The sequence below is a fragment of the Talpa europaea genome (assembly GCF_964194135.1).
Source record: "Talpa europaea genome assembly, chromosome: X".
NCBI lineage: Eukaryota > Metazoa > Chordata > Mammalia > Eulipotyphla > Talpidae > Talpa > Talpa europaea.
In genome coordinates, this window is record NC_140081.1 from 36,765,372 (window position 1) to 36,785,494 (window position 20,123).

A 20,123-nucleotide genomic window follows, 5' to 3' on the forward strand; every position below is an offset into this window, starting at 1 on the left:
AAAAAAATCAACGTTGAGACCTGAGTTTGGCAGAAAAACAAGAAGTTTATTCATTCGCAGGTGAAGACAGGAAAGCTCTCTGAGCAGAGAGGGGTCTGGAGTGGGTCACTGCTGAAGGAGCAAGAAGCGTGTTTCTATGGGTATAGTGGGCAAGGAGTGGGGGTTCAGCTGTTGGCCGTCTTGGCATTGTTGTCTTGCTGAGCAGTTGAAGCCCATGAGGTCTCCTAGGTTGTGGGGGTCCACTGTGTCTCCCAGGTTACTGGGTTTGTTTTTCCGGAACGAGCTTTGGTCCGTTGCTTTGGCATTGTGCTATTGGGTGTTCTGAACATTCAATTTGATAAGTGGGCTTGGGGCACCTGATCCAAACTGACTGCCTGGACCCATTTCATAACTTCCTCAATCAATAGGGTACCAGGATTCTGGTGTGATGGAGTCCTGGGCTTCAGAAGTCCAGCATCTGAGGGACGAAGGGCAGTAGTTTTTGTTTGAAGGGTTGACTGACTGCTCCAAGTGCCAAATCTGTTGTGCTGGAATTTTGGGCTTTGGGCATGCTGGAGTGGACAGGCTATAAGGTCTCTGATCCTGAGGCTCTGATCCAACTCCTTGGAACGGGGAATCTTCGTTGTAGAGACAGGAGTAGGTGAGCATAAGTAGAACCTTGGTTTCATAAGCCTGGATTTAGGAGCAATCTTGGCTACCATGGATGGCCGGGCTATGCCTGCTCCCAGGTCACGCCTGCTGGTGGATGAGGGGCTGGTGACACCTGGTCCAGCGGTGATGGAGGTCTGTCTCTGGCCTCCTCGCTGGCCCCCTTGGGTTGCACCATGACCAGTGAAGTTAGAAGTGTGACAAAATTGTATTCAAGGACAGGTTGAAGACTTTGGGAGCCAGCAGTGGGGATGTCACGAGTTTGGAATCAGGCCTCCAGCAGCTCTCCAATGGTGACGCGGGCCCAGAAGTGGTACATAAAGAGGGCTTTATCAGGAGCTGGCTACCCTGGGCAACCAAAGGCCTTCTGGCTGGTGCTGGTGGCCACCTCACTGTGGCGAGCCATGAGAAGCTGACTCATGGAACCATAGGTTGCCAGGTAGATGCCCAGTTCCTGCTCACTGGGCAGCACCTGCTACCACCAACTCAGAGCCCCCAAAGTAGTTGGGGAAAACAGCCCAAGGGGAGGTCCCAATCAAGCCTCCCAACTCTGCCAGCAGAGACATGGCGTTCTCCTCATAAAGGCCGTCCAGTTGTATGGCTGCTCGTATTCATTGTCCTCGTATATGCGCTGGGCTGCTCCCTGGTTCTCGAGAGACAGGCGACACAGCAGTGGGACGTCAGAATCACCCCCAAAGGCCAAGCTGAAAAAGGGACACGCCGCTTCCCAGCGCCTGTTGGATGTTGGAGAGGATTACATTGGGGGGTCATGGCACAGGCCGTGGGCTTCCCATCTGCCAGGAACATGATGAGAGGGGTCCTCCCCGCACTGGGGCCTCTCCCAAGCTCCTGGTTGCTATGATTCAGCACTGAAGCAGGTGCCAGCAGAGCTATCTTGATGTTGGTCCTTAATTGGGGGAACAGAATGTGAAACCATCTCTTCCAGATTTCTACCCCCCAGTGCAGACACCATGGGCACCTCAGCAACTTCCCCAGGCTCAGTCACATGTTCTTGTCTTTGCTCAGACTTTTCTCATTGCTCATCCTTCCAATTATCCCACCCCCACACTGGCACCCTGAGATCTGACAGTGGGAGCCCACATGTCCTTGACATATCCCTCTCTTTTGTAGACTTTCATTGGTCTACTTTGCTTTTCCTTTGGGGGGTGGGGGGAGGGGAGGCACCGTTGTCTCATTCTCTAATCAGAATGGAGCTCTCTTAGGATAGCATCTCTCCCATGCTGCAGGGGAAGGAAGGGCGGAGCTGACAGGAGATGGTGGGTGGGGGAGACTTCAGTAATTGTGGGAGAGGGGATTGATGAAAAACCAGAATCAGGGCAGTGTCTTGTTCAAATACTTGGAAATAGGTACCTAGATCATTGATTTTGAAGAAAAAGTCTTAGCAAATTTTTCTGAGTATGTCCTATACAGTGAGAGGACACTTGGGCCCAAAGAGGAATGTACCCTAAAATGCACGAAGAACCAGCTGTGTTCTTTCCACTAGGTAAAGCTACTCACAAGCATGAAGGGACATATTTGTGTGAAATGTAATAGTGACATTTTAGGCATTCTGAGAGGTCAGGTGGATGGGGGAATGAAGGGAACATTTTAAGAATTCCCCACATCATCACAGCCTGTCCATTTGGGTGGATAGGTTTGACACTTACAACCATCAGTCATGTAGTCCTTGACACTGTGGACATTCAGGGTGGTGGCCTGGATGGAACTTCCAGCTTTCCAGACACTAATGTGTACCTTTCCGCCTGTGGGATGACTGAGGTGAAAGAGATGGAACAAGACTTGAGGTCCATGAGCCTGAAAGACTTTCTATGGACGGCATTAAGGGTTTACGTGTTGCATCCTTTGAAGACCCTCTGACTTCGGCACTCTGTAAATCTGGGGTTCTCATGTCAGAATCCTCTATAAGCTCTATGACCCACAGCCTAGAACTACACAGTGCAATGGTAGCTGCTAGTTACATGTACCTATTGAAAAGTAAATGGAAGCTAATTCAAATTAAAGAAAAAATACAACTTGTTTCCTTTGGCAGTAGGTAACATTCCAAGTGTTCAATACGCTACTATATTGGACGCCTCTGACTTTGAGATTTGTAGCATCAAGAAAGTTCTGTCAGACAGTGGTGTTCTAAGAGGTTCAAACTTGACACTTTCAGAGCTCTGGAACCCATATGCGTTCTATGGTTCCTGGACCCCATAACCCAGGATTCACTGACTCCAGGACTTCACAATGTAAGAACTTTATGATTTCAGGTTCTCATAGCTGCCTGTCAATGACCTTGCACGCTTTGGGTCTGTTCTGTCTAATCTATCTCATCCTCCATTTCTTCAAGGTTGGTTTTCTTACCACCCCCTCGGACAACCCAGCTTCCATTTCATCTCCACAATTTTGCTCTTGTTGTGCCCCTTTAGATAGATGACCTTCCCACAACCCCTTTGCTTACATCTTCCCTGCTCCTTTATTTGCTCCTTCTCTGGGCAGCCCTTCCTTGGCTGTCTACTCTGACTCACGGCCTTTGCACCAGGGAATTTCCTGTCCCAGACTGTTTGCAGATTGTTTCATGCAGAATATTTTCACTCTCCATTCAGATACTGAGCCCTCTGACGAGAGGGCTTACAACATTCCTTCCTCTTGGTTCCTTTCTCCTGACAATACTTAGCCTAGGACTAAGCACAAACTAGGTTCAGGGAGTAGGTTATGTATGCTCCAGCATTAGGTAGCATTGATAGGGCACATGTGATGTCCCAGGCACTGTACCAAACACTTAGGTACATCGTTGATTTACTCCTCAAACAACACAGTGAAAAACGTACTAGTTAATATCACCCCAATTTTACAGGCTCAGAGAGGTGGAGCAACTTACTCCTCAAGTTTACACAATTAGTCGTTGATGGACTAGGCATTCAAATCCGTATTTTGGAGTTGTTACAGGCAATTATTTCAAGTACATTTGTATACCTTCAACCTTTAATATAGGTATGGGATCCCAAGACCAGGGTAAGTTCATCTCTCTCTCTGTCTCTCTGTCTCTCTATCTCTCTGTCTCTCCCTCCCCCCCCACCTCTCTCTCTCTCTCTCTCTCTCTCTCTCTCTCTCTCTCTCTCTCTCTCTCTCTCTCTCTCTCTCTCTCTCTCTTATCTTAAACTGACAGAATATGCCTTGAATACTTCTGAGTGGGTTAGAATCTATACTGTCATAGGGAGAACTCAGAGGATAGGTCACATTCCAGGATAAGGAGCTGAGCATTCTTGCTCAACAGTCGCTCTTGTTTCCTTTGAGAGGGCTTTTCCTCTCAGAGGATGGCCTTTCTTGAGAACCTCCTGTTTTATTTATTTATTCTAATTTTTATTGTGTAATTTTTTTAATTGAGTTAATGTCAGTTTACAACACTACATATGATTCAGTGGTATAGATTCATACACCTCTTCTGATGCATGTTATTGCACTACACCCACCACGAAAGCACCACCATCCTCCGCCAGGACAGATTATGTTTTTGGAAGTATGCTGTTTAATCTATAACTTGAGATTTTCCAGCTATCTTTGTATTTTAGATTTTCACTTTAGTTCCATTTGATCTGAGAGCATACTTTGTAAGATTCATATTATAATAAATTTGTCAAGGTGTGTTTTATGGCCTACAGTGTAGTCTATCTGGTAAAAGTTCCATGTGATCTTAAGATGCGTGTGGTGCTCTTGCTGGATGAAGTATTGTGTAGATATCAATTAGTTCCAGTCCGCAGTCCCTCTTTTTAGCTTTTCTGCCCATTCTTTGACAGGATTCTTTATTTTGTTTTTGTTGAGTTTTGTAAGCAAGCTCTTTGTAGATCTTTGATATCAGCCCCTTATCAGGTGTGTGCAGTGGAAACATTTTCTCCCAATCTGTAGGGTGTCTCTTTTGCTCTACGGAAGTTTTTTGGCTTCATGTAGTCCCAGGTGTTTATCTTTCCCTTCATTTTATTTGTTTCATGGGATGAGTCATTAAAGGTATTTCTGAGATCTATGTCATGGAGTCATTTGCCCATGTTTTCTTCTACATATTGTATGGGTACAGGCCTTACATTCAGGTCTTTTATCCATTTTGAGCTAATCTTTGTGCATGGTGTGAGGTAGTTGTCTAGTTTCATTCTTTTTCATGTAGCAGTCCACTTTTCCCAGCACCATTTATTGAAGCGACTGTCCTTGTCCCAGTACATATTATTTTCACCTTTGGCATAGATTAGTGGTCTATATATGTGTGACTTTATGGCTGCATTTTATTTTATTTTTTATTTTTTTTAAATAATAAATTTTATTTTTATATTCCCCATACAATTGCAGCCCCCCCATTCTGACCCCAATCCCTCCCCTCCCGCCCCCGCCCCCCTAAAAGTGTCTCTGGTTCATAGTTTTTTGTTGATTTTGATTTTCACTTTCTTATAGTTATTCATTTTCATGGTCCCTTATTTAAGTTTTCTAGATTCCTGCTATGAGTGAGACCATCCGGTATTTTTCTTTTTCTTTTTGGCTTATTTCGCTGAGCATGATCCCTTCCAGCGTATGGCTGCATTTTAAATTCAATTCCATTGATCTGTGGGTCTGTTTTTGTTCCAGTGCCATGCTGTTTTAAGTATTATGGCTTTGTAGTACAATTTGAAGTCTGGGAGTGTAGTGCCTCCATTCTTCCTTTTTCTAGTCAGGAGACCTCTGGCTACTCACGGTTTTTTTGTAATTCCATATGAATTTCATCAATACTTGTTCTATATCTTTGAAGAATGCCTTTGAGATTTTTATTGGAATTGCATTGAATCAGTAAATTGCTTTCAGTAGAATGGCCATTTTGATAACGTTAATTCTTCCAAACCATGAGAACGGAATGTCTTCCCATTTCTTTGTGTCTTGTTCTATTTCTTTTATCAATGTTTTGTAGTTTTCTTTGTATAGGTGTTTCACTTCCTTTGTGAGGTTTATTCCCGGGTGTTTAATTATTTTTTGGTAAAATTGTGAATGGGGTGGTTTTCTTCATTTCTTCTTCTTCAGATAGATCATCTGCATATAAGAAGGCTCCTGATTTTTGTGTGTTGATTTTGTAGCCTGCTACTTTACTAAACTGGTTTATTGTTTTAATTAGCTTTTCTGTGGAGTTGTTAGGGTTCTCCTTATATATTATCATATGATCCGTGAATAGTGATAGTTGTACTTCTTTCCCTATTTGGATTCCTTGTATGTCTTTCTCTTGCCTAATTACTCTAGCTAGGACCTTCATTATTATAGTGAAAAGCAGTGGTGAGAGTTGGCATCCTTGTCTTATCCAAGAACTTAAAGGGAAGGCTTTTAGTTTCTCACCACTAAGAATGATATTGGCCATAGGTTGGCCCTATATGCCTTTTATTAAGTTGAGGTATGTTCCTTCTATTCCAAGAATTTTGAGGGCCTTCATTGTAATGGATGTTGAACTTCTGTCAAATGCCTTCTCAGAAACTACTGATATGATCACATGGTTTTATTTTTCCTTTTTTTTTTTTTTTTTTTTGATGTGGTGAATTACATTGATTGATTTTCGGATGTTGAACCATCCTTGTGTCCCTGGTATAAATCTCACTTGTTCATGATGTATTATCCTTTTGATGCATTCTTGTGTTCCATTTGCTAGGATTTCGTTGAATAATTTTGCATCTGTGCTCATTAGGGAGACCGGTCCGTTGTTTTATATTTTTTGTGCTGTCTTTATTTGGTTTTGGTAATAGTGTAATGTTGGCTTTGCAAAATGTACTTGGTAGTATTCAGTCTTTCTCAATTTGGGGAAGAATTTTTGTAGGACAGGTATCAGTCCATCGTTGAATGTTTGGTGGAAATCATTTGTGTAACCCTCTTGTCCTGGGCTTTTGTTTTGGGGGAGGGTTTTGATTACTGTTTTGATTTCATTACTTGTAATTGGCTTGTTTAGGTTTACTATCTCTTCTTTATTCAGCCTTGAGTGATTATATAGATCGAAGAATTTATCCATCTCATCTAGATTGTTGAGCTTGTTTGCCTACAAATATTCATAGTAATTTTTTGTTATCATCTGGATTTCTGCTGTGTCTGTTGTACTCTTTCCTCTTTTTTTTAATGATCCTATTTATTTGAGTACCTCCCTTTTTTTCCTTTGTGAGCCTAGCTAGAGGTTTGTCCATTTTTGTTTATTTTTCAAAGAAACAGCTTTTGGTTCCATTGATCTTTTGTACTGTCTTTTTAATTTCACTTATCTCTACTTGAATTTTTATTATTTCCTTTCTTCTACTGGTTTTTAGGTCTCTTTGTTGTTCTTTTCCTAGTTCTTTGAGATGGGCAATTAGGCTGGGATTTTTTTTTTCCTTTTCTTTTCTTTCATTTTTTTTTTTTTTGATTCTTTCTTGTTTCTTGATGTGGGCCTGTATTTCCATATACTTTCCTCATATCACTGATATTCCTGTGTCCCACATGATCTGGAAAGTTGTGTCCTCTTAGTCATTTGTCTCAATGTATTTCTAAGTTTCTTCTTTGATCTCATCACTCTCCATGTGATGGGCTGGGGTGGGGTGGGGGGCTCCTTGCTTTTTTTTTTTTCCCCTAGTTGATTTTTGGTTTGACACCTTTATGGTCAGAGAACATGGTTGGTATGATTTTGACCTTCGTGTATTTGTTGATGTTTGTCTTGAGTCCCGGTACGTGGTCTGTCTTTGGAGAATGATCCATGTGCACTTTTTTTAAAGATTTATTTATTTATGCATACAATAACAGGGGTTCAGGCCAGAGGTGTGGGGGAATGAAAAGATTCACCAGAGACAGAGTAGGGAACAGAACAGGCGGATTGACTGAAATACACTGCTGAGGGGAGCAGCAGCTGAGCCAGGAGTGGTCTGCTGCGCCATGTGGGTAGCTCCATGGCCGGGGATCAAGCTCATGCTGCAGTGGTTGCGGATTGCTTCATAGGTTGCATCTTAACCCCTTGCACCACCAGGGAGGCCCTCTATGTGCACTTGAGAAGAATGTGTATTCAGTGTTTTTTGGGTGCAGTGTCCTATAGATGTCTGTTAGGCCCATGTGTTCTAGGTCCTTGTTTAGGGCTATTGTGTCTTTGTTTATTTTTTTTTATCTTGTTGATCTGTCCATTGATAAGAGTGGAGTGTTGAAGTCACCAACCACATATGTATTTTCTCCAATGTCTGTTTTAGGCTTCAAGAAAATTGTGTAATGTATTTTGGAGCTCTGTCCTGGGTGCATAGATATTGATTATTGTTGTAACTTCCTGGTGTACTGTCCCCTTGATCATTATGTAGTGACCATCATTGTCTCTTTGTCACATTGTCACTGTGATGCTGTGGATGGGCTGGCAATCACTAGCCTTGGAGGTCACCGGGTCTCTGTATGCTGCTGGTCTCTTCCCCTGCTTGTGCGTCTTCACCTTTGGCTACTAAGCCCTCCCTCTGCCTTCCTGGCTTTCCTCACAGTTCAAGGCTGTGTGAGCATAGGTACATGGGGGTCACTGGCCTCCAACAGCTGTGTGTGGGTCGACATGCACCCACAAGAACACTTGGTTACCTAAATGCAACAGGACATGCATGAAGACACATAGTAGTGAAACTAATGAGATCTCAAGACAAAGAAAGAATTTTGAAGGCACCTGGGGGGAATAGCCCGTGACTTAAAAGCACACTCCCATCAGATGAATATCAGACTTCTCAGAAGAAACTCTAGTGGCAAGGAGAGAATGGACTAGTGGGATCAAAATACTTATGGCTAAAACTCCTAGCCAACAAACTTATATCCAATGAGACTCTCCTTAGCCATGGGGGAGAAATTAAAGCCATTACAGACCAAAAAAAAAAAAAATCTGAAGGAGTCTTCCAACACTGTTAGATTTCTCTGCAAGAAATGTTGTAAGGAACACTGCTATCTACATCAAAGCAAAGAAAATCCACAAAAATATTAAATCAGAAACTAAAGTGATAGAATAGGAAAACAAAAGACAAAATGGCAGTAGCAAATCCCCACATATCAGTCATCAATATAAATATAAATGGACTGAACTTGCCAGTCAAAAGGCACAGCGTGGCTGGTTGGATCTGAGAACAAAAATCAAGTTTCTGTTTCCTCCAGGAGACCCATCCAAGTTCCAAAGAGAAACATAGGATCAAAGTAAATGGTGGGAAAACAAGCCTATAAGCAAATGGGACAGCCATACTCACATCAGATAAAATAAACTTCCAGTTTAAAAAAGTTAACAAGAGACAGGGTTAGACATTATATCATGGTCAAGGGATCAATAGATTAGTAAAACACAACACACTTCTACATATATCCAGTGAATGAACAAGCACCAAAATATGTACAACTATTAACAAACTTCAAAAGCAGATATTGGCTGCAACACAATAGTAGTAATGTGTTTCCAATTACATCAATGGATCAACCAGACAAAAACCAAGAAGGAAACAAGAACATTAAGTGAGGATTAAGAGAAGCTGGGCCTGCTACACATATACGACACTAACACTCTCCTCCCCCCTCCCCCGGAAAAAAAAAAAACAACACATAAATACTTGTTCTCCTCAAGTGCACAAGGAGGGTCCTCTAAGAAAGACTGCATGTTGGGTCACTAAATGAGTGTCAGGGAAGTCATGGTGATTGAAACCATACCAAGCATCTTCTCTGACCAGTGGTGTCAAACTAGAAATAAGCCACTAAATCTCAGAAAAACCTCTACTGTGTGGATGCTGAATAAATCACTATAAATGACAATTGGGTTAATGAGAAAATCAAGGAAGAAATTTAATAATAGTTTGGGACAAATGAAGATGAAAACATAAATTGCCAGAAACTATGGGAGACAGCAAACGCATACTGATATGGAAGTACATAGCACCACACACCAATAGCAGGAAACAGGAAAGAGCTTGAATAAATAATCTGACCTTATACCTTAAGGAACTAGGAAAAGAGGAACAAATGAAATAAGAAGGCGCTATAAACAGGAAAGAATAAATATTAGAATGGAAAGAATAAAAAGAAAGCAAAAAAATGTTGAAGATATCAATGAAACTTAAAGCTGTTTCTTTGGGGGAAACACAGACAAAACTGTAGTTAGACCCACTATGAAAAGAAAAAAAAAAAAAGGACAGGAAACTCTAATAAATAGGATCAGGAATGAAAGGGCAGAGGTTATGACTTTCTGAGAAACAATGATCATCGTGAGAGACTACTATGAACAACTTCATGCCAACTGACTTGAAAATCTGGAAAATGGACAAATTCTTAGAAGCATATAGCCTTTCAACATTGAATCAGGAAGAAATAGAAAACTTGAGCGGACCAATAACAAGCAAGGAAAATAAAACACTAATCAAAATTCTCCCAGAAAACAAATGCCCAAGACCTGATAGTTATACTAGTGAGTTCTATCAAACTTCCATTAAGGAATTACTGCCTATCCTCCTCAAACTCTTCCAAAACATTGAGAAAGAGGGAATGCTCCCAGACATATTTTATTTATTTTTTTAAATATTTATTTATTTATTATTTATTATTTATTTATTTATACAAGCACTGGGTACAGTCAGAAGTGTGGGAGGGGGAGAGAATTCACCAGAGCCAGAGCAGGGAACAGGACAGGCAGACTGAGGAAATACACTGCCAAGGGGAGCAGCAGGCGCAGCAGGAGAGGTCTGCGTGCCATGTGGGACCCTCGCCGGTGGCCAGGGATCGAACCGGCACTGCAGAGGCTGAGGGCAGCTTCGCAGCCCAGCGTTCAACCGCTGCACCACCAGGGGAGGCCCCCAGACATATTTTATAAGGCCAACAGCAGACAGAAAATTTCTCTCTCTCTCTCTCTCTCTCTCTCTCTCTCTCTCTCTCTCTCTCAAACACTACAAACAAATACCCTTGATAAAGAAAGATCTGCGAAATCCTCAACAAAATCTTAGCAAACTGAAATCAGCAATACAGTAAAAGTGGCATACATGACAGCCAAGTGGGATTCATTACAGGGATGAAAGGATGATTCAAATATATAAATAAATCAATGAAATTCAGCATATCAACCAAGGAAAGACAAAAATCACAGGATCATATAATCGATGCAGAGAAGGTATTTGACAAGATGCAGCATCATTTATGATAGAAATCTCTTAGTAACATGGAGATGGAAGGCACAAACCTCAACATAATAAAGGCTGTGTATGCCAAACCCACAGCTAGCATCATACTCTCTAGTGAGAAACTGAACTCTTTTCTCTTTTTAAAAAAATATTTATTTATTTATATATTGAAGAACTGGGGTGTAGGCCAGAGGTGCAGGCAGTGAGAGGATTCACCAGAGACAGAGTGGGGGAACAGAATAGGCAGATCTACTGAAACACACTGCTAAGGGAAGCAGCGGACAAGACAGGAGAGGTCGGCTGACCATATGTGGATTAGCTCCCTAGCCAGGGATCGAACTCAGGACACAGCCATGATAGTGCTGAGACTTAACCCCTTGGCCACCAGGGAGGCCCCCTGAAACTGAACCCTTTTCCTGTAATATCAGGTACACGACTAGTATGTCCACTCTCATCACTACTGTTCAACAGAGTATGTGAACTCTGAGCTAGAGCAATTAGGCAAGAGAAAGATATAAGATGAATCCAAATTGGAAATGAAAATGTAAAACTATCACTATATGCTGATGACATGAGAACATATATAGAAAACACTAAAGACTCCAGTTAAAGGGGCCTCCCCGGTGGCGCAGTGGGTTGAGCGCTGCACTGTGAAGATGTCTGCAGCCTCCGCAGCGCCAGTTTGATCCTGGCCGGCCGGGGAGAATCCCACATGGTGAGGCAGGCCTCTCCTGCCTTGCCCGCTGCTCCCCCCAGCAGTGCCTTTGGTCCGTCTGCCTGTCTGCTCACCGCTCTGTCTGTGGTGAATCCTCTCACCCTCCCGCGACTCTGGCCTGTACCCCAGCTCTTGTATAAATAAAAATAAATCTTAAAAAAAAAAGACTACAGTTAAAATCTGTAAGAAACAATAAATCAATATAGGAAATGGGGAAGGTTACAAAATCAACCTACAAAAGGCTGCTGCATGCCCCTGTGCAAACAATGAACTAGAAGGCTGAGAAATCAATACCACAAACCCATTTAAAGTAGCATCAAAGGGGCTCCCCGGTGGTGCAGCAGTTGAGCGCTGGGTTGCGAAAGCTCCCCGCAGCTTCTGCAGCATGGGTTCGATCCCCGGCTGCTGGGCGAGGGTCCCACATGGCGTGCAGACCTCTCCTGCCGCCCGCTGCTCCCCTCAGCAGTGTGCTTCGTAACTCTGCCTGTTATACTCTCCGCTCTGGCTCTGGTGCATTCTCTCACCCTCCCGCGCCTCTGACTTTACCCAGTGCTTGTATAAATAAATAAATAAATCTTTTTAAAAAATAATAAAGTAGCATCAAAATGTACTAAACACGCAGGACCAAACCTAACTAAGGAGGTGGCCTTTTCAATGAGACCTATGAGACATTGCTAAAAGAAATAGAATATGATGCAAGAAAATGGAAACATATTCCATGGTTGTAGATTGGAAGAATCAACATTGTTAAAATGGCCTTCTTACCCAAAGCAATATGATTCAATGCAATCCACATCACACTTTCAATGGCATTATTCAAAGAAATATAGCAAACATTAATGAAATGTATGTGACACTACAAAAGACCCTGTTTAGCCAAAGCAATCTTGACAAAAAAGAAATCTGTTCTCACATTGCCAGACATCAAACTATAGTGCAGAGACACAGTAATAAAAACAGTGTGGTATTGGAATAAAAATAGACAGAATGGAATAGCATTGGGAACCCAGAAATAAATCCACACTTATATGGATAACCAACCTACAACAAAGGAGCCACACGTATAAAAAGGAGAAAGGAAAGTCTCTTCTGCAAAAGGGTGTTAGGAAAACTATACAGTTGTATGCAAAAGAGGAGAACTAGACTGCTATCTCATGCCATATGCAAAAATTCACTCAAAATAAACCGAATCCAACAATCCCTCAAATGGATAACACACCATGACCAAATGGGATTTATTCCAGGGACACGGGATGGTTCAACATCAGAAAATCAATTAATGTATCAATAACTCAACACATCAACAAGTAGAAAAATAAGAACCATATGTTCATATCAATAGATGCTGAGAAAGCCTTTGACAAAGTCCAATATCCACTATGATGAAGGCCCTTGAAATTCTTGTGATAGAAGGAACACACCATAATGTAACAAAAGTCACATATGGCAAGCCCACAGCCAACATTGTTCTAAATGATGAAAAACTGAAAGCCTTTCCCTTTAAGATCTGGAACAAGACAAGGATGCCCACCCTCACCACTGCTTTTCAATATAATACTGGAAGTCCTAGGTAGAGCAAGTGGGCAAGAGAAAGACATACAAGAGAAAGAAATCCAAATGGGGAAAGAAGTAAAGCTACCACTATTTGCAGATGATATGATAAAATATAGAAAGAACCCTAAAAACACAACAGGAAAACTAATTGAAATAATAAACCAGCTTGGTAAAGTAGCAGGTTACAAAATCAACACGTAAGAATCAGTAGCCTTCCTATGTGCAAACAATCAGTGTGAAGAAGAAGAAACTAAGAAATCCATCCCATTTACAATTGTACCAAAGTAAAATTAAATACCTGGGTATAAACCTAACAAAGGAAGTGAAAGACCTAGAAGAAGACACAAAGAAATGGAAAGACATCCCCTGCTCATGGATTGGAAGATTTAACATTATCAAAATAGCTGCCCTACCGAAAACAATTTACAGATACAACGCGATTCCAATAAAAATGTCAATGGCGGGCCTCCCTGGTGGCGCAAGGGGTTAAGACGCAACCTATGAAGCAATCCGCAGCCACTGCAGCACGAGTTCGAGCCCCCGGCCGGCCAGGGAGATACCTACATGGCACAGCAGACCTCACCTGACTCGCCCGCTGCTCCCCTCAGCAGTGTATTTCAGTCAATCTGTCTGTTCTGTTCCCCACTCTGTCTCTGGTGAATCCTCTCACCCCCTGCCCCAAACCTCTGTCCTGTGCCCCAGTTCTTGTATGCATAAATAAATAAACCTTTAGAAAAACAAAAACAAAAACAAAAACCCTTCTTTAAAAAATAATGTCAATGGCATTCATCAAAGAAATAGAACAAATATTGCTGAAATTCAAATGGAATCACACACACACACACAAAAACCTTGAATAGCCATAGCTGTTCTGACTAAAAAGAGGGATAATGGAGGTATTACATTCCCAGACTTCAAACTATACTACAAAGCCACAATACTTAAAACAGCATGGCACTGAAACAAAAACAGACACACAGGCCAAAGAAATTGAATTGAAAACCCAGAAATAAAGCCACATATATATATTGCCAACTAAGTTATGATAAAGGAGCAAAGAATAAACAGTGGAACAAGGATAGTCTCTTCAGTATTGGTGCTGGGAATACTGGACCACTACATGCAAAAGAATGAAACTAGACTACTACCTCACACCATACACACAAACCAACTGAAAATGGATAATAAAAGACTTGTATCTAAGGCCTGAATACATAGCATATGTAGGAAAAAACAGTCAAAACACTCCACAACATACACCTCAGAAACATCTTTGAGGACTCATATCCAGAAGCAAATAAAATGACGGAAAAGATAAACAGCTGGGACTACATCAAACTAAAAGGCTTCTGTACTGCAAAAGGGACAATAATCAGGACGAGGAGATACTCCACATATTGGGAGAAAATATTTGCCCTCCACAAAATGGATAAGGGACTGATTTTGAAGATCTACAAAGAGCTCACACAACTCAACAACAATAAAGCCAACAATTCAGTTTAAAAACGGGCAGAAGAGCTAAAAAGACACTGCTCCAAAGAGGAACTGCAGATGGCCAACAGGCACGTGAAAATGCTCCCTATCCCTTACAAGCAGGAAAATGCAAATCAAAACCACAATGAGATACCACCTTACACCAGTGAGAAAGGTCAATATTATAAAAACTGGCAACAATTCACAGCAAAATGGATAGAGCTGGAAGGGATCATGCTCAGTGAAATAAGCCAGAAAGAAAAAGAAAAATACCAGATAGTTTCACTTATAGGAGGAATGTAGAGGATCCAAATAAGGGATCAGGAAAAAAAAAGTTATTATAATAAAGTGAAAATCAAAATCAACAAGCAACTATAAACCAGAGACATTCTGCAGCGGGGGAGAAGGGAGTAGGATGAAAACGGGTGGGGAGAGCACAAGGGACTATGGTGATGGTACACTGGTGATCTGGTGCTGGGAATTTCACAGGGAGTATAACTGAAATGAGAAAGCATACATTGTAAAAAAAAAAAAATGAAGACTGGTGTAAAAATATATTAAAAAAACAAAATTATTAAAATTAAAAAACTGGCAACAACAAATGCTGGCGAGGAAGTGGAGAAAAAGGAGCCCTCTTACACTGCTGATGGGAATGCAAACTGGTCCAACCACTATGGAAAGCTCTGTGGAGGACCCTGAAATTACTCAAAATGAAGATACCACATGACCCAGCAATTCCACTCCTAGGGAAAGGGCCAAACACATTAACTCAAAAGGAAACTGGTACTCCTGTGTTTACTGCAGCACTATTTACAATAGCTAAGATATGGAAAAAACCCAAATGCCCAAAAAGAGATGACTGGATCAAGAAGATGTGGTAGATATACACAATGGAATACTACTCAGCAATCAAAAAAGATAAGCCCATATCATTTGCAGCAACATGGATGGAGCTGGAAGGGATTATGCTCAGTGAAATAAATCAGAAGGAAAAAGAAAAAGATGGCATGGTTTCACTTATAGGAGGAATATAGGGAAACTAAACAAAGAGACAGAGGAAAAAAGAGACAAAACTAGCAGGAAAATTATAGCTCTGAGACATACAGCAGAGGAGTGGGAACAAAGGGGTGCAAAGAGGGGAGGGAAGAGCACAAGATGTTGGAGTGAAAGGATGCCCTGAACAAACTCCACAAACACAGGTTTTATGGACTCCACCCCCACTCCAGGCCAAAGAGATCTAAGACACCAAGAACTACAAATCCCTTAACGTCATCATCACCAAAGGAAGGATTGCTGGGAACTGAGGGTGGAGTTAAGCAACCAGGTTTGGTATATAACCTGACATGTGGGCCTTGGGGCTCTCTCTCTCTCTCTCTCTCTCTCTCTCTCTCTCTCTCTCTCTCTCTCTCTCTCTTGGTTTTTCGCCGTTTCTCAGCGTGCTATGGGACTCCACTTCAGCAGAACTGGTAGGATGCATTCACAAATTTATCTCCCCCTCTTTCTCCCTGAGTTACTCATTTCTTCATTTCCCCTTCTTTTGTAAATAAACCCTTTATTAACCTTTCTGTGTGTGCCTGCAATTGAGTCTTATTATAAGTCCCTTTAAGCGCATGGGTGAGGACTCACAGTCAGGCAACCCATTTCATATCAGGGTTGCCCTGTAACAAAGGGACTATGGTGACAGTTCACTGCTGCACTATTTATAATAGCTAAGATATGGATACAACCTAAATGCCCCCAAACCGATGACTGGATCAAGAAGATGTGGTGTATATACACAATGGAATACTACTCAGCGATCAAAAAAGATAAGCCCATGTCATTTGCAGCAACATGGATGGTGCTGGAAGGGATTATGCGCAGTGAAGTAAATCAGAAGGAAAAAGAAAAAAAGATCGCATGGTTTCACTTATAGGGGGAATATAAGGAAACTGAACAAAGGGACATCGGGGAAAAAGAGACAAAACTAGCAGGCAAATTATAGCTCTGAGACATACGGCAGGGGAGAGGGGAACAAGAGCGTGAAAACAGGGGAGGGAAGAGCACAAGGGACTGTGGTGGTTTGGGGAGATTTATGGGGATTACAGCTGAGGGGAGAAATCAAGTTTTGTACAAAAAATGAAAAATGATGTAAAAAATTAAAAAAAAAGACGAATTAAAAAAAAAAAAGCAAGGAAAGGAAAGGAAGAAAATGAAATTAAAAAAAATGTGAAGGTTCAAAGGAAAAAAAAAAATCACTCAAAATTATAATACCCGAAACCATATGATACTTAGAAGAAAACAGACAAAACAGTCCAAGCTTCAGTGACACCATTGGGCGCTGCTCCAATGGTTAGGGAAACAAAAGTAAATGGGGCTACACCAAACTAAAAAGCTTCTGCACAGTGAAAGAAACTGTCATAAATATGAAAGGACAGCCTACTCAGTGAAAGAAAATATTTGCACATCACACATCCATCAAGGGGCTATTATCCAAGATCTACAAAGAAACATACAACCCAACATAAGGAAACCAAATCAATTTTAAAATGGGCAGAAGAGCTAAATGGAGCCTTCCCAAAGACATACAGATAGCCAATGGGCATGTGAAAAAATTCCCATCACTAGTTATCATAAGGGAAATGTAAATCAGAACCAAGATGAGATGCCACCTCACTCCTTTGAGATTTTCCCATATCAAAAAGACCAGAAACAACAAGTTATGGCAAGTGTGTGGAGTAAAGGGGACATTTGTACACTGCTGGTGGGAAATCAGATTAGTCCAGTCCCTCTGGAAAAGAGCATGGAATTTTCTAATTTTTAAAAATAGTTCTACCTTATGGGCCATACCTCTACTTACAGCGATCTCACTCCTAGGTGTCTACCCAAAGATGCAGAACACCAATTCGAAGGGATATATGCACTCCTGTGTCCACTGCAGCACTATTTACGATAGCCATGCATGGAAACAACCTAAGTGCTCAATGACAGATTAAGAAGACGTGGCACATACATACACAATAGAATACAGCTGAGCTATTAAAAAAAAGATGTAATCTGGTCATTTGCCATAACATGGATGGAACTGGGAAGGGGTGTTTATGCTAAGTGAAATAAGTCATAAGTAGATAAATACTGCACAATTTCACTCATGTGTGGAATACAGAGATACAAAACAGGATTAGGAAAACTAAACCAAAACACACACTAGAAATCCGACTTTAGAAATGAAGCTATCAGATGTGGAGTTCGGGTGGAGGAGAACAGAGTGGGGAGGGTCCCCAACGGGCTGTAGTGATAGATCATGAGTGCTTTGGTGGTGGACATGGTGTTGTAATGTACATCTCAAGAAGTGTGAACCTATACCCCCAAATTATATGCCATGTTGTAAACCATTGTTAACACAATAAAAAGAATACAATAAAGAAATAAAATTTTAAAACAAAGCGATTCTTCTTTTAATGGGCTCCTGACTCCACTTTAGGGTCCTTGACGTAGCAAACTCCATTTCAATCTTCCGTTTCACAAGTTTTAGGAGAAAAAGATTGGTTGTGTATTATATATTTGCATATTATAAATGATACCACATATATATGTATATGTATACCTACATTTATATAGATAACATACACACACACACCCCCATATGTATATGGGCATAAATGCATTTTTCCCTAATAAAAAATATCAACGATGTATTGATTCACATTTGCCATATAAAAAACTCTTTTCTAATGCAGCCCTTGCTCTTTTTATTTTTGTCTCTGTACTTTGTCTGCCTTCTCTGGTTTCAAATGAATGTTTTATACGACCCCACTTTATCTTGTCTCTTAGTATATCCATCATGTTAAAAAGAAATTTTGCAGTGGTTGTCCTAAAGTTGCAATATGGTTTTAGAACTAATCAAAGTCTACTTTGGAATAACACCATTCAGCTTCATGCACATTAAAAGTACCCAGTAACAGAGTATTCCCAATTCCTACCTCCTGCCCCTTACAGCATTGCTGTCCTTGATTCCACTTATTAATAAGCCACAGTAGCTCAATATTCTATGGCTATTATTATTTCGAACAACCTGTTAACTATTAGATCAACTAATTACAAAACAAAATGTTTTATCTTCATTTATTACTTCTCTAACATGCTTCCTTTCTTTTCAAAGGTCCATGTATCTGAGGGATTACATTTTTCTTCTTTGTGAAGAATTTCTGTGAATGCTTTATGCAAGACAAGTTTATTGGTGACAATGCCCTCATTTTTGTTTGTTTGATTTGGCCGTGAAGGTCGTTATTTCTCTTTTACAATGGAAGGACAATTTTGCAGTACACAGAATTCCACACGGGTGTTATTTATTTCCCTTCAATACTTTAAATGTTTCTTTCACCACACTTGCATGATTTCTTAAGAGAAGTCTGATGTAATTCTTATCCTCTATAAGCAAGGTGTTATTTTTCCATGGGCTTTTTACAGGATTTTCTCTTTTTCTTTGAGTTTCTGCAGTTTTAATGGGACATGTCTCCATCTGGGGTTTTTGTTTGTTTTGTTTTGATTTGAATGTTTTCTGATGTTTGTCCTGTTCAGGGTTCTCTGAACTTCCTGGACCTGTCATTTATTCTGGCAAATTTGTATCCATTAGTCCTTTAAATATTTCTTCTGTTACTTTCTCTCTTTCTTCTCCTTGTGGCATTTCCATTTCACACATTCTATAGCTGTCCTACAGTTCTATTGATGCTTTTCATTACCTTTCTATTTCTTTTTCAGTTTGGAAAGTCTCTGTTGACAGATCTTCAAGCTCAATGATTCTTCCTTTGGCCATGTTCAGTCTCCTAATGGGCCCAACAAATGCATTCCTCACTTCTGTTCGAGTATCTTCATCTCTAGCATTTCCTTTTGATTTCCCCAGGATATATATCTCTGCTAACATTACCCATTTATTCTTGAATGGTGTCCACATTTTCCATTGGAAGCCTTCCTATATTAGTCATTGCTATTTTCATTTATTTATTTACTTTTGTTAAGTTGGATTTATTGAAGTGATGTTGATTTACATCTCACTATATGTCTCAGGGGTATAGGTTTACACCTCTGCAAATGCATGCTACTTCAACACACCCACCACCAAAGTCCCAGTAATCCTCCATTGCAACTGCCTCGACCCTTTGCTGCCACCCCAACACATCCCCCCAGACTGATAATTCCAAAAAATATTCCACATCAGTTTAGTTTCATGCTTGATTTTTCCCTTAAGACTGTGTTGTTGTTGTTGTTGTTTTCCCTTTAAGCATTCCCTTGTATGTTTTTATTGAAAGCCAAACATCAAATGCCCGGTAAAAAGAACTGAGATAAATAGGCTTCTGGTGTGAGATTTTATATTTCTCTGGCTAAGAGTTAAGCTGTGTTTGCTGGTTGCTCTAATTGTAAGTATCAGAGGATAAAACTTCTTTGAGGGTTCTTGTTTTTGGTTCCTCTGTTGTCTTGGGTTTTCCTAGAGATTCCACCTTAAGTAGAGTCTAAGCTTGCAGTTCTTAACAGCTGTAACCTCCTGTTAAACAGGAACTGAGTTGACGTGGTGGCAAAGTGTGTGTGGGTCAGCATTTAATAGCTCTATGAGCAGGTCTCAGGTTTTAGCACATCTATGC

At 40.9% G+C, this 20,123-nt stretch overlaps 1 pseudogene across 1 annotated transcript; it reads right to left on the bottom strand.

Annotated features, from left to right (window-relative positions):
- Positions 1-329: 329 nt before the first annotated feature.
- Positions 330-19,408, bottom strand: LOC311187532 (inter-alpha-trypsin inhibitor heavy chain H6-like; annotated as a pseudogene). The gene is made up of 2 exons: positions 19,227-19,408; positions 330-1,555 (listed from the first exon to the last, which is right to left on the bottom strand). The product of its transcript is annotated as an inter-alpha-trypsin inhibitor heavy chain H6-like (transcript).
- Between the last annotated feature and the right edge of the window lie 715 nt (positions 19,409-20,123).